Source organism: Cyanistes caeruleus, chromosome Z (assembly GCF_971803275.1).
Source record: "Cyanistes caeruleus chromosome Z, bCyaCae1.hap1.1, whole genome shotgun sequence".
NCBI classification, from domain to species: Eukaryota; Metazoa; Chordata; class Aves; order Passeriformes; family Paridae; genus Cyanistes; species Cyanistes caeruleus.
Window position 1 is genome coordinate 17,812,079 of NC_141732.1, and position 13,852 is coordinate 17,825,930.

Genomic DNA, 13,852 nt, shown 5'->3' on the forward strand with positions numbered 1-13,852 from the left:
ACTTTTCTTTGTAACCATGAGAATCAGTTACGTTCAATGATTTTGTTCTGTTTTTTCTTGAGAGTAGGGTGTTCCTTGACCTCCTATCTAACTCTTGAAGATCACTTACCAAGAAAATATAGTGTCTTATTTTATGGAGTCCTCTCACCTTTACTGTACAATCTGGAAACTAAATAAATGAAAGCTTGGGATGAGTAGTAAAAAATGTGAATAAATATAATATTATATTTAGCTAGCAAAGCCTGTAGAGGATGTCACTGCCTTAAAAGGAAAACTGGAATATATTTAATTTTACTTCAGTATATACTTTTTTAATACTTTTAGTAATAAACAAACAAAAATAGCTGGTAATTAAAATTATATTCTTTTTTATATTTCAGTCAAAAAACTTACCAAACTCACTATTATATATGCAATGCTACAAATGTATAATATAAGTATATATAAACCAGTTCTGCTTTTAAGCATGTGCCACCACAAAAAAGTCAACTCAACTTACTAAAAAATGTAATTTCTGAGGAAAAGATAGGCTAAGCTAAAATTAGGTACAGATACAAAGGTCTATGGTTTAAAAAATATCTGAATTGTTTGTTCTATAACATAATAACTTTGGGACAGGACCTGTTTCAGAACTGGGCTCCTAGTATCCTTTAAACATTTTTCAAGAAGGAAAAAATTTTTCTATGGGATTAGAACCACAAATAAATAAGAATAAGCATAAGAAGTCAAACAACCATCAGCATGTCCATTAAACACATAATTACACTGGAGGAGTAGATGACATTAGCCTTTCAAGAATGTCATTGCCTGTGACTTTCCTGAGCTTTTGATATTGTGTTGCAGTTTACTTTATAGAATTTCATCCCTTCTTCCTGTATTTTAATTTTAAAATGTCTTATTAACTCTTCCACTTTTTTTTAAATTATTTTCCTGTTACTTTTTAGGGGTTTTTAATTCAAAAGACTTAAGAATTGATGAAGTCCTGTAATGATTTTCATAAACACTATTTTTTCTTAGCTGAGATGTATTGCCCTACCCTTAGTGTTGAGGATATGCGTGGCTTGTGCAAGAATATGTTACAAAATTTTCCTCAATAGACACCTATTGCAATCCTTGTCTGCTCAGGAAAGAATTTCTTTGTGGAGTTAAGCTAGATTTTGACAGTGGCAGTGTACTGTGTGCTTGCAACATTGTTTTAATTGTCTTGGACAGGATGTCTACCAGGGTAGCTGCAGGGTGGACACCACTGCAGTAGGATTACAGCCAGACCTTTTTTCCCCTGCCACATGCTTTGTGTTAAGTCCTCTCCACTGAGTTCTTCCCATCAGACCTATGTTTTGACCACAGCAACTGAAAACTATCCCACTGAGACCTCCTTTCTCCTTTGCTTGACGATTTGTATTGTTTCAGTAGGATAGAAATACAAAAATATTTTGCATTTTTAAAATTGACTTGAAATACTGACAGTAAAGAAGTTTTCACATTGTTTGTGCCAGCATGAGATAAAACTGAGCTTAAAAACTTGGCTTGTAATACCACGACTATGATAGATTCCTACTTATTTTGCTAAGCATGAAAACTGAGAAAAATAAATCAACTTCTCAATAGGTTTGGTAAAATATTTATTTCAGGAGCTTTTTATGTTTAAATATGTATAATGCCTATAGAGAACTTTGAGAAGCAGCACAGTGACAAATTTTTTAACTATCATTAATTCCTCCATGCTGTATATATTACTATTTTAAAAATATGTACAGAATCAGAGCTGCTTATTAGGCCATGTGGTTTGATGCCTTAATTGAGGCAATTGGTTTATTTCACAACACTGAGAGTTACAGTAACTACCGTGTTTTGGGGATTTTTTTTTTATTTGCAGCTTTTGCACAGATATCAGAAAAATCTTGTATTCCCATAGACGATAGCACTATTTTTCTGCAGCATATCACTTCAAATCCATGTGCAAAAGAGTGAAGCACTAATGGCTGCTTTTTTGTTTGGGTAAATATCAGGACTACGTGGACTTTATAAGTGCCAATTCTCAGTGCTTCCTAGAAGCTAAATATATTCAAAAGTTAAAAAAAAAAACAACAACTTTCAAAAAATATAGCTATTGGAAATTGATAAATGTTTTAGCATTATAAATTTCACAGGAAAGAGAGAAGAGGGAAATATATGTGTTAATGGATTTTCTTTTTTTCTGGGAATATCCTCCGATGACTTTTATTTTAAAGTGTTAAATAAAATTGAAGTCTGTTTAAAGACATTAGTCTTGGAATTTTTGCATCAGAACTTATTTATTTCATCTGAATTTCTCCATTAAATAGTATTTTGTTGCAAAACTCTAGTACTTGGGGTTTAGCTGCAGTTGCTTTCATAGAAAATACAATTGATTTATCAAATTCAGCCCTTACTTCCATAATTTTTTTCTGTTGGCTTTTGAGTTTTGGTGGTAAGAGAACAGTCTGGTTTAATTAGGTTACTTAAAATGTTTTTAGTATATTACATTGCTAATTTTTTTCCTTTGCCTTTATTTGACTTAGGTATGTAAAATATATTAACCAGTTCATTTAGCTTTTAACAATAAGGGGATATTCTGGTTTGGTAAAAAGGGATTATATCATTATGTGGGGGGTTTTCCTCACCCACGGGATCCAACACTGGAGTCCTGAGCTGCTCTATTTTTTCTTTTATCAGTCAGAGCTCTCCTGTTTAGTTTCCACTTGGGCAGAACGTAATAAAATCACTTTTCTTCTGATAATCTATTGTTGTGTAAGGTCGTGTAGCACAGAAAAAAAAGCAACGTGCGAGACAATGTACATTTTAAAAGGGATTATCTGTAAAGCCTTGTACCTCGAATCTGTGCTGTCATCTCTCGGTACACGTGACTGGTCTCATGTTGCAGTCTGTCAGTGTTCCTCAAGTCCATCTGAGCCATGCATTAGCTTAGAGGAATCTAAATCCCCAGCAATCACAGATGGATGTCTGGACAACACAATGAGGCACCTGAGTTGTTCCTTTCTGTAGACACTTCTCTGTGCCTTCTGACATTTTACCAACAAATGCAGACCAGCGTTACCACTAACGAGAATAAAAAAAGCTATTTTCTTCAGTCACTACCTACAAAACAATAGATGACATTTCATAGAGTGTTTATGTATTAATAAATATTACCATAAGTGATATTTGAGAAATTTATCAAAGCTTTATTTATTACCTATAAATGTTCAGAGAGAAAAAAAGACACCTTTGCTCATTTTTTTCTGCAGATTTAATTTTTCACAGTGCTAAAAATCTTCAGTTAGAAACTAATTAATTAATTTCTACTTGCATAATTTTAGTATATATAGCATGCATTATTTGCAATACAGGGTTTGGCACTATCTGACCTATTTTTATTCCCTGCATTCACCTGGCAAGCTTTGTCATGAATAAGGCTACTACAATAAAAATTCACACATAGAATATCTGCGCTAGAATTTGATACTGTATTAACCATCTTGTGTGGAAGTGAATACTGCTTGAGTGAACAGGTATAAATAGGAACATGTGTCAACTCAAAGCTTCATGACAGATGCATTTAGATATAACACATGATACATCACACAGTAACATCTTAGCCAGAAAACTTGAAAAGACCTGGTTTTCTAAAGAATGCAAAGATGAAAGATAATGTTTTCCAGGGAGAAATGCCTTTATATTTTCTTCTGAAAGCTCCAGGCCTTCAGAAAATGTTTTAATAGGTGTTTGTTATTTGAATCTGTGTGGACAATTACCGGGTCACATTTCTTTGTAATTTTCTTCTCTTTGTTCTGTCTATGCTTCAGAGCTTGCTCTATGCTTACTTTTCCTTCCTTGGATGCTCTGAATGATGAGACAGATCACGCTGGAAGACAGAGAGGATCTGTAGTCAGATACTTAGGCTGGAAATGCCGTTTATTCTTGCATACACTTTTCAGAACTAAACAGCATACTAAACTGATATTGTTTTCATGGCTCACACCACCACTAATGCATTGCTCTTCATCACAACCAAGCAGCACGCATCGCAAGCCATGAAAAACAATGGAAATTTTCTTCTTCAGTTTTGGAAACTAAAAAGTGTTTTTACTTGTTTTCTATTAAGTATTCAGGAAGCACTAGTCCCCTGGAAAGAGCAACTTTATAAGCAGGAGCACTGAGACTAGGTCAGCATTACTAAATCTCAACTTAAAAAAACATATTTTTTTGTTTTGACACAAGCTGTCTTTCCTGCAGCTTAGCTCAGGGAATTGAAATTAACCCAGTTGTGTTGATCTCAGACTGATAAACTGGGACATTAACCTACAGCTACAGCTGGGGGGGAAAGGATTAGATTACATGTTAACTAAGGTCAATATGAACTTAATTTCCTCTTATACAGATAAAGTGTGAACAAATAAATTTATTTGAGGTCTTTTGTTTCATAAGTAAATTGAAGTAGTTTGATAACATATAATCCTAATCACTCTTATTTAGAAATATTTAATTCATTGATGCCTGTTATTGTGTATTTTTGCATAGAGAATATTTTCATTGATGTCAGTATCAGAAACAGAGTAGTGTCACAGATGCAAAACCTTACCTTTTTCACCAGAGTAAGTTTTATGAATCTTATGTTGCTGTAATCAGAAAGTTACTGAAGCCTCGACAGCCATTAAAAATAGAATCCTATAATCATAGGTCATGGAATTGCAGAATCATTTAAGCTGGAAAAGATGTCTAAAATATCAAATCAAACCATAAACCCAGCACTGTCAAATCCTTCACTAAACTGTATCCCAAGTGTCGCATCTTCAGCTCTTTTAAATCGCTGCAGGGATGGTGACTCAGCCACTGCCCCAGGTAGCCTGTTCCAGTGCCTGACCACCCTATCTAGGAAGAAATATTTCCTAATACCCAATTTAAACCACCGTTGGTACAGTTCCTTCATGTCCTATACCTTGTTACTTGAGAGAAAAGCCTGACCCCCACCTGGCTATAATCTCCTTTCATGTTGTTGTTGAGAGCAATAAGGTCTTCTCATCAGGTTAAATGCTCAGCTTCTCTTCAAACTTGTGCTCCAGACCCTCAGCTATGTTGCCCTACTCTGGACACATGTGGACCGAGGTGCTTACCATGTAATGAGGTGCCCACCATGTTATGGGGCGCCCAAAACTGAACACAGTTACAATACCAAAAACAAAACAGTAATTTTTGAGAAGAAAAGTCATGCAAGCCTGAACTAAGGCTTTGAAGGCTGGAAACTGTAAGTCACCCAAATGTAATCTAAAGAATAGCTTTGTCCAGTAAATGCTCTTATTAATAGAGGAGGTCTGGGTGGACCAAGAAGCCCCTGTGATCCCTGGGGTCATGGATGGCCAGGCAGCTTTAGTGTGTGAAATCTAAATTCTCTCAGGCTAATGTGGTCATCCAGCTCCTACGGGACAGATTTCTGGGTTCAGGTTCTATGTGACTTTTTTTTTGGTCATCCTTGCAACGGTAGCCTGTAACTGAGCAATAATGACAAAAGAACAGAGAAGTGCTGTTAGCAGAAACTGCAGAGTTACCAGAAAGTGGTTTAAGGAAATGTGACACTTAAATATGAAGACAAAGGTCAAACAAAAGAGATAGCATATCCTGTATAATGTACAGCATGTTGCTCTGATCCCTAAGCTGAGATTGGCATAAGTCCGTGGGGAGTCTGTAAGTATGTGTATGTGACTTATTACTCTGACATGACACTATTATGTTTTAGTTTTTAGCATTTTTAAAGGGTAGGTAATAGCTATAAGAGATGAAGAACTTGGAATTAAGTACTGCAGTTATACACAGAAGGATAATTTGGTTTTGATAAATTGTCCTGAGCCTGTTAACTAATAATACAATTTTTTAAAGTGGCATCTTACCAGTACAAGAAAGAGGTAGTATCATTATTAATGTCTAAACTATAGTGTGTTTCACACAGGATTATGGTAAAGGTCAAATCATGTTTCGCTGAATTAAAAGCTATTCTGAGCTATAGCATTCCTAATCAACTCAGACCTAAAGGTGCATAGCTCAATTATAATGAGACACAATGAATTTAAATAAACTTTGCAACACAGTGTAGTGATTTATAAATGCACTGTGATATCCTTTTAACTCATTAGCCATGAATGATACTACTATATGTATTCTTCAGTATTTTCTGCTATGCAATTATTTTTACTCACAATGCTGTTTAGTGAAAACACTTTTTTTATTTTGTTCCTTTATAGCATGCGGGATGGTAAATCAAGAGAAGCTATCTTAATAAACACAGAAGCTCAGCAAACCAAATCCTCAGCAGTCAGTAGAGCAGAACATTAATTGCTTTTAATTTGAAAACATGTAACCACAAGTCTGTACTCTTTGGAATACAGCTACTGTAAGGATCAAGAATGCTTTCTAGGATTTGTCATGGAGTGTAAGCATTTTACCTGAGAAGATAATATAAGGATGTGCGAGTTTTGGCCAAGGACGGAGTTAATTTTCTTGCAGTTGCCATAAAGGGGGTGGAGCCTGAAGCCATATGGGCGCCCCAGGTTTTTATTCTGTAGCAGGCATGTCATTCCTGGGGCTGAAGTAAGGGATTCTCACTTCTGAAGCATGGCTTGCAGTGGAAGAAGAAGGCCTTGCATGGAGAAGCGGTGGCCATTTTCTTCCTTTCCCTGGGGGAGCAGGTGGCGAACAGAGAGGCAGGGTGGTTCCACATATTTTGTATGTGATCACCCTCTTTTATATGCTGTTGTTCATAGTATTGCTGCTGGTACTTCTAGTTTTCTTTTCTCATTGCTGTTTTGCAGTAAATTGTTCTTATCTCAACTAAGAATCGCTGCCTTTCTCTCCCTCTCACCAGAGGGAGTGGGCGGAAAGGGAGCAGCTGCATGGGGCTTAATTTCCAGCTGGCTTTAAACTACAAAGGAATAATTAGGGGGAAAGGATTTTCCTGCATCTGGGACAGAGCCACTAGAAAAAAAAAAAGGGGTTGAAAACATGTTTTGGTGGAAAAAGACAGCATGAAAAGTGGATAGGAAATGTAATTTGCAACATATCATGCAATTTGTGGTATAGGAGAAAACTGATATTGCAGTTTGGGAATGTCAGTTTGTAGAAGGGTGACATAAGTTGTGAAGCAATGTTCTAAAAGCTTTTGAATGTTATACAGCTGGTTGAAAAAGTTGAGAAGAAGGTGTTAAATAATTATTTATTAATACATTAAATTATAACTGTTATAATTTTATTCCTATTTGCCAGAATGGAGAACAATAAGAAAGAAATGACTGCAGGTTCTGGGCTCTAAATCTCGAATTTTCAAAAGAGTTGTGTCTCTTAAGTCTTTAGAAGGTACTGGCAACTGTCATGTGGCTAATTTTCTGGAATACTGAGCCTGCATTATCTCCCAGTTTTGTGTGTTTTATTAGCATAAGTATAGATGTAAGATGAAGAATAGTAGCGTATAAGTATCTGAAAACAGTGAAGTGGCTGATTTTCCTCCCTTATTCTCAGCAATTTCAAAAAGAAGTTTGGCTGTGTAAAAATATAAGCTTTGTGAGCAACTGTTTAAGTGGGGTGCCTGTAAAATTTTATCTATGCAGGTGGTAGATTCATAATATATACATTTAGTCTATAAACAATGTTTGTTCCTGGAAATCTTCCCTTTGACATACTTAGTTGTAGAGGAGGGCATATATAAATTTATATGTGAGAGTGACTTTTGGAATCCTGTTTTCAGTCCAGCCACCCATACGTACACATATGTATACTAGTTTTTTGTACGCTTGATGTATCTCAACCAAGACTTGCAAAGCTCGCACTACATTTTTAACAATGGTTTATGTGACATCAGATTCTTGCTGAATGTCAGTTTCTTTCAGCAAATGAAATCTCATAATATAGAGGTGATATAAGATCAATGGGCTTTCAATCTCCCTCACACCTTTTAAGAAGAAAGAATAGGAAAAAAACCAAAAAAAATTTGCCCTTTTTTTCCCCATCATCAGAAATGTTTTGTCACAAATGGAGGTACTGCATGTTAACAAGCTTGGCAACAACCTGATCCCCTGTAATAGGAATAACCTGACACATTAACTGAAGATCCCACATCCTCCCAATTAATTTGTGTAATTTTCTTCTATGAGGTGAGAGACAAAGATACTTCTGGTTCAAACTCAAGTCAGCAGGGCTAAAAATTGCTAGAAATCATGCCCAATATTGCATAAAAATGTAGAAAATTAGATTTGCTAATGAGTTTAAACTTCTAAGAGCTAAGGAACCTTTTTTCCTGTACAGCAACTTTCTTTTTTGGCTGTGATGCCACCTACGTGCATAAATATCCAGAAAAAACTTTACAAAAAGACATTTTAGTTGTTGATTAGAAAATTAGATCAGATTAGCACTCTGATGAAATTTTATTTACAAAGATAGCTAGCAGTATTTCCAATGTAAAACTTCCTGTGGTGAAAATCAAAAACTGTTATTCTAATAAACTAATTGAAGCGAGTGAGTTACACATCATAGATTTTTTGGCTTTTTTACCCATTTTACTTTTCAGTTGATGCCTCACAAGGTATTAGTGCCCCATTATCAACAACTTTAAACTGTGGGGACAAAGCATCCGAAAGCTTCACTTGTTCTGTTTTTCCATCTTCTTATTTTATTTTTTTTTTTAAGGAGGGGAGAAGGGATAAATCTACCTTGACTGCATGGTAATAATTCCATCTACCCACTCTTGCATTAAGTGATTATCCCACTGGAAGTCAGTGATCTGCTTTGAAGTCCTCAGCTTCAAAAGAGTCACCACATGAAGTCTATTCATATAAGCAGCAGTACCTCTAAATAGAAAAACATCCTCTGCATCTCACTCTTAATTTTTGCAGTTGATGAAATGCCTTTCAGCATCAATAGGATTTTAAGATTACCATAATTTCTTCTCAGATACACAACTAGAAGGGCAAGGGCTTGGAGGCCTGACTTTGGAGGTTGGATTCCCTTTAATAATCAGGATGATACAATTGGAGAATGATTTAGATTACCTGCTGTCAAAGTATTCCCCAGATTTCTTCAGCGCAGGAGTACTCCTGTTATCAAGTCCATACATTTTCCCAGACAATAAAATATCAACGAATATTTTTGCTCATTTCAGAGATAGATTACAAACCTGGAGAGTGAATGCAGAACAGGAAGAATGCAGATTTTGTTAAGTATAGATATCTTAGCAACTACTACCAAAGGGTCTGCTCTGCACTCTTGTAGGTCCTGTGTGTAAATCAGAAAGATCAGACAAGGCTTTTTAGATATAGTTCGACATTCTGCAGCACAACCTTAAAAAGATACTTGAGATTACTCACTAAAAATTCACTCATGGTAATGGTCCATGACTAAAACAAATAAAGGGTAAGTACATTTATTTTAAGGTAATATTTGAGATGCATCCTTGTCCTTACGTTCACGGGTATCCACAAATGATATACTTTGGCATGTAAGCAAGCATGAAAGCATGCCTTCGCTGTATTTAATCATCAATCTTTATCCAAACAGATGAAGAAGGCATTGGAAAGGCCATTTTAGGTCATCATTTCCATTACCCTTGTACTCCAGGATGTATCTTGCACCACATCGCGAGACTCTCCTTTTAATCAAGCTGTTACATGTCTGTATCAATTTTTGTGTACTATAATGTGCCCCCTTCTGTTGATTTGGCACACCCTGATTTTTTTTGGTAGCTGGCTGGGGGTGGGGAGGCACAGGGGCAGCTCCTGTGAGAAGCTGCTAGAAGCTCCCACCGTGTCCAACACTCTCTGATGGCTCTGATGATGGCCATGCAGCTTGTCCAGCTAAAGGGGCTGGTAATGCCTAGGTGATGACATATTAAGTAGGAGATCAAAGCAGTGCAGGGGCACTATTTTTCTCCAGGCGTGTGGCGCGGCCTCCACCAGGCCTGCCTGCCGGGCCGCCTCCAGGCAGCTGCAGCCCGGGCAGAAGGGCAGGGCCGGCAGCAGCTTCCCTTTCCCAGTGCCCGGCATGAGGGGAGGAACTGAATAGCACCACCGCCCGTGCGGCCTGGCCCATGGCGACAACAGGGCGGGTGACTCCCTAATGCAGAACAGGGATTAAATCAACCTCTCGGAATGGCAAGATCCTGCAGGAAACTTGGAATTAGTGGAACTTGTTGTCAGTGGTATCTACAAGCAACAGTTTTTATCTAGTCAAAGAGAAGGGAGTGAGGGCGTGTGAGGAAGACAGCATGGTGGCACCAAGGCCAGTGGAGAAGGAGGGGGAGGAAGGCTCCAAGCATCAGAGCTGAGATTCCTCTGCAGGCTGTGGTGAGGACTATGGTGAAACAAACTGGCCCCTCTAATGCAGGAAGTCCATGAGGAATGCAGAGATCCACTCTCAGCCCATGGGAAAAGTGCTTGTGCCGGAGTGGGCTGGAGAAAGCTGTGACCTAGTGTGGGGGCCCAGATAGAAAGAGAGCATCTTCTTCGAGAAATTGAGAGAAAAAGCCCTTACTTCTAAACTAGAGCAGCCTATCCTTAGAAGACTGCACCCCATGGACAAGCGACCCACGCCACAAGAATTTTGGGAAGACTGCCTGTAGGAGAGGTCCCATGGCATAGCAGGGAAAAGACTCCTCTTCCTGACCAAACAGAAGATCTTGAGTGATGAGCTGACCAAAACCCCCACGTCCTGTCTCCCTGCGCTGTCAGTGGGAAAGAGGGAGGGATTGGGGAAAAAAACAGGTGTTTTAAAGGCTTCTTTTTCTTGTCATTAGACTTAACCCAACTCTGTTAAAAATAAATTTACTTTATACCTTTAAATTTGTTTTGCCTTAAGAATGTTTTTTCCCAGTCCTAAACTCAAATTATGAGCCCCTTGACTTTTTTTTTCCTTCTTCCTCTGATCAACTGTAGCAGAAGAAGGTAAGCAAATAACTTTTGTGGGTACCTGGCATTTGGCCAAACTATGTCACCATTCCTGTGAAATATTTGGGAGAAACATTTGCAGAAAATGGTGTTCTTGTTCAAATTTGCCAGAATATGTAGGAAATAGTCTGGCTGCTAGTGATGATCTCCTCCCTTACACAGAGGTATGTGTTTTTGGTGCCTAGTTAACACTTTCCAGAGCAATTCTGTGGGGAAAAGAAACTAAAAAGAAGTGTTTTCCCCTGCTTTCTGTTCAGTTTTCTTTCTGTGTAATTTTCTTCTTATTTTCTCCTGGTCTTCTATTTTTACAGAAGGATTTGGTTCCTTTTTACAGTCATTTTTTCTCATGCAAAACAGTAATGTTTGATCTAGGTCACATCTGAATCATGCTGCACACACAATGGTTTGCTTTTCTATGGTGTTTGAGATTCCTTTTCTTCTCCGCCTACACACACAAACAATAAGTGCTTCTGAGAGGAAAAGTGGAACATCTCCTGGAACATCATCTACAAACAATTAAGTACAACTTCCCCCGAAAAAAGGGGGAAAAAATTTCTCATATGCAGTAAATTTTCAGTTACCACTGTCCTGCCCCACTACGTAGAAGGAAAGTGCTTCTCTGATATACTCTCCTCCCTTTCTTACCATTTGCAATGAACAAGATTTCAGATTTATATATATATATATATATATAAAAACATCTACTCCCCTGATAATGGAAAATGAAATATTAAATATGGTGAAAAATAAAGAGTCTGTGTCTGCATTAAAAATAATATACTACTTCCTCCTTCAGTGCATGTACAAAACTGTACATCTAGTTGCAGGAAAGAAAACTTTGGGAGAAGTGAAAATAGTGTGTGTGCTTTTGGTTGATATGTAGATTTGCATATCCTGTGTTTGCAGCTTAGACAGAATTTTTTAAAAGTGATCCTAGAAAGATTACAAGACAAGAAAGGATTTTGACAAGTGCAGCATCTGTGTACAAGAGTGTGTATGCGTATGTATCTATCTATGCATCTATCTATTCCCTATGTAATGCATACTGAATATTTTAAAAGTGTTATGGAAAAGAAACCTGAATTCCTTGAAAGATAGTTGTTTACAAGAGTACCTTAACATCCAGCTTGCTTTATTGCTCTCTAGGTTGTATCATATATCATTTGGTTCTACATGCTTCTTTCTCTTGGTATTTCTTTTTATGCTGTCAGATCCTGCCATGTCCATTCAAATCTAAAATTGTCTGAAACTATCTAAGTAACAACAAATCTGCTGTGTGAATAAAATCTTTATGGCGAGCTGCTAGGTTTCCAAGGCACATGCATAATAGAAATTCAGTATCACTTCATTTGAGTAGAGGCACTGCTAGCTGCATATCATGGAGTCCCACAAATTGTCCTATGTAAGGAAAGATTATGACAGAAAGTCAGCCCTATGTGTAATAGTCTACTAAATGTATTCCACAGCTAGCTGTGTGAACCACCTTGGGGAAAAATGCATATGAATGCACATGTATATTAGAGAGGTTTCTAACAATGATCTCATTCTGTACCAACCCTGAAATACTTTTAAAAAATATGACAGTTTAGCTGAATTATCTGGAGAAGACATTTGGAAAGGCTGTCTGAACATGAATTGTGCTAATTTCAGATCTCTGAAACATAGCAGTTTTAGTTAACAGGGATTCCTGAGAACAAAAATTTTTTTGACCTCAGCTAAAATGTGCTTGCAGACCCTAATGTCTCTTTGGAATCTGAACATGTGAAGTATCTCAGAGCTGAAAATGTTGAGGCATATTAAATGTTGATATTGCATGAAAATATGCCAGAAATAAATGAAACTGTTTGTCTAAGCTGGGTTTTGTCTGACAGTAGGGCTTTAAATGTCTTTGGAAAAAGTGGGGAAAATTTTGGAAGTCCACAATCAGAGAAATTAAATTAAGTTCAATATTTTATTTAAAAGATTGCAAAATATATTTCTTCCTATTCCAATGTTTGTGTTATTTTTAATAGAATAGATAGAAAATACAGTGAACTCCATTAGTGTTCCATAATAACATTAGCTGCTCCTACTGCCTCTGTTGTTTCCACCTGTGTACCCATAAAAGCAAGATTCATTGCAAGTAGGCACATCATTGTTCTGTTAATATTAATTAATACCATGGGAAAATGTGGCAGCACGTATTTTACCATGGTTGCTATGAGACTTCTACAGACTTCAGATGTGTTCTAGCATTGCTGATCCATTCTGAAATCCATGTCACTTCAACATCACTGCTGTTGAGTACTAATGTTCAGCTGGTACAAGTGTGTCTACTGTACAGAGCCTCCTTTTGTTGTGTTGGTTAAGTACAAGTCCACTTCTTTCTATATAATACTCAATTATATACATGTTCTTTACATACCATTTTCATACACTAATGTATATATAATTCCTGAAATAGAAAGCAGAACATTTTAAATGTAAAAATCTCCAAGGCTGAAGTATACCTTTATAAATTAAAGTAATTTGAATTAAAGGAAAAAGTAAAAGAAAAAAAAAAGAAACGGGAGGGGAGATTTTACACCTGCTTTACTACTGGAATGCTTTTGGTTAGTTCCTTTTAATTCCTTAGGACTTACCTTCTACCATAAGTGAACATTGTTAAAAATGAGCATTCTCAATATTATTAATACTCCAGTATTGAAAAAGAACCAATGAATTTACCTTGTTCATAAAAACATTTGAAGTAGATGCTACCTGTAATGAAATATCCCTTTGTAAACTTGCTCTTTCCCAGGAGATAAAAAAGATTGTAATAATGGTAAGGAAAAGACAGCGCTGGAAAAAAAAAAACCCAGGTACAAGAACCAAATTAATGTAGTATCAAAATGGCTTTTAACAGCTAGGTGAAGACTCATCTGATGTGACAT

At 36.8% G+C, this 13,852-nt stretch overlaps 1 long non-coding RNA gene across 1 annotated transcript; it reads right to left on the reverse strand.

Annotated features, from left to right (window-relative positions):
• Window positions 1-1,605: 1,605 nt before the first annotated feature.
• LOC147648182 (uncharacterized) lies at window positions 1,606-3,879 on the reverse strand. The gene is made up of 2 exons (XR_015280614.1): window positions 3,774-3,879; window positions 1,606-3,117 (listed from the first exon to the last, which is right to left on the reverse strand). It is a non-coding gene; the product is annotated as an uncharacterized LOC147648182 (long non-coding RNA).
• Between the last annotated feature and the right edge of the window lie 9,973 nt (window positions 3,880-13,852).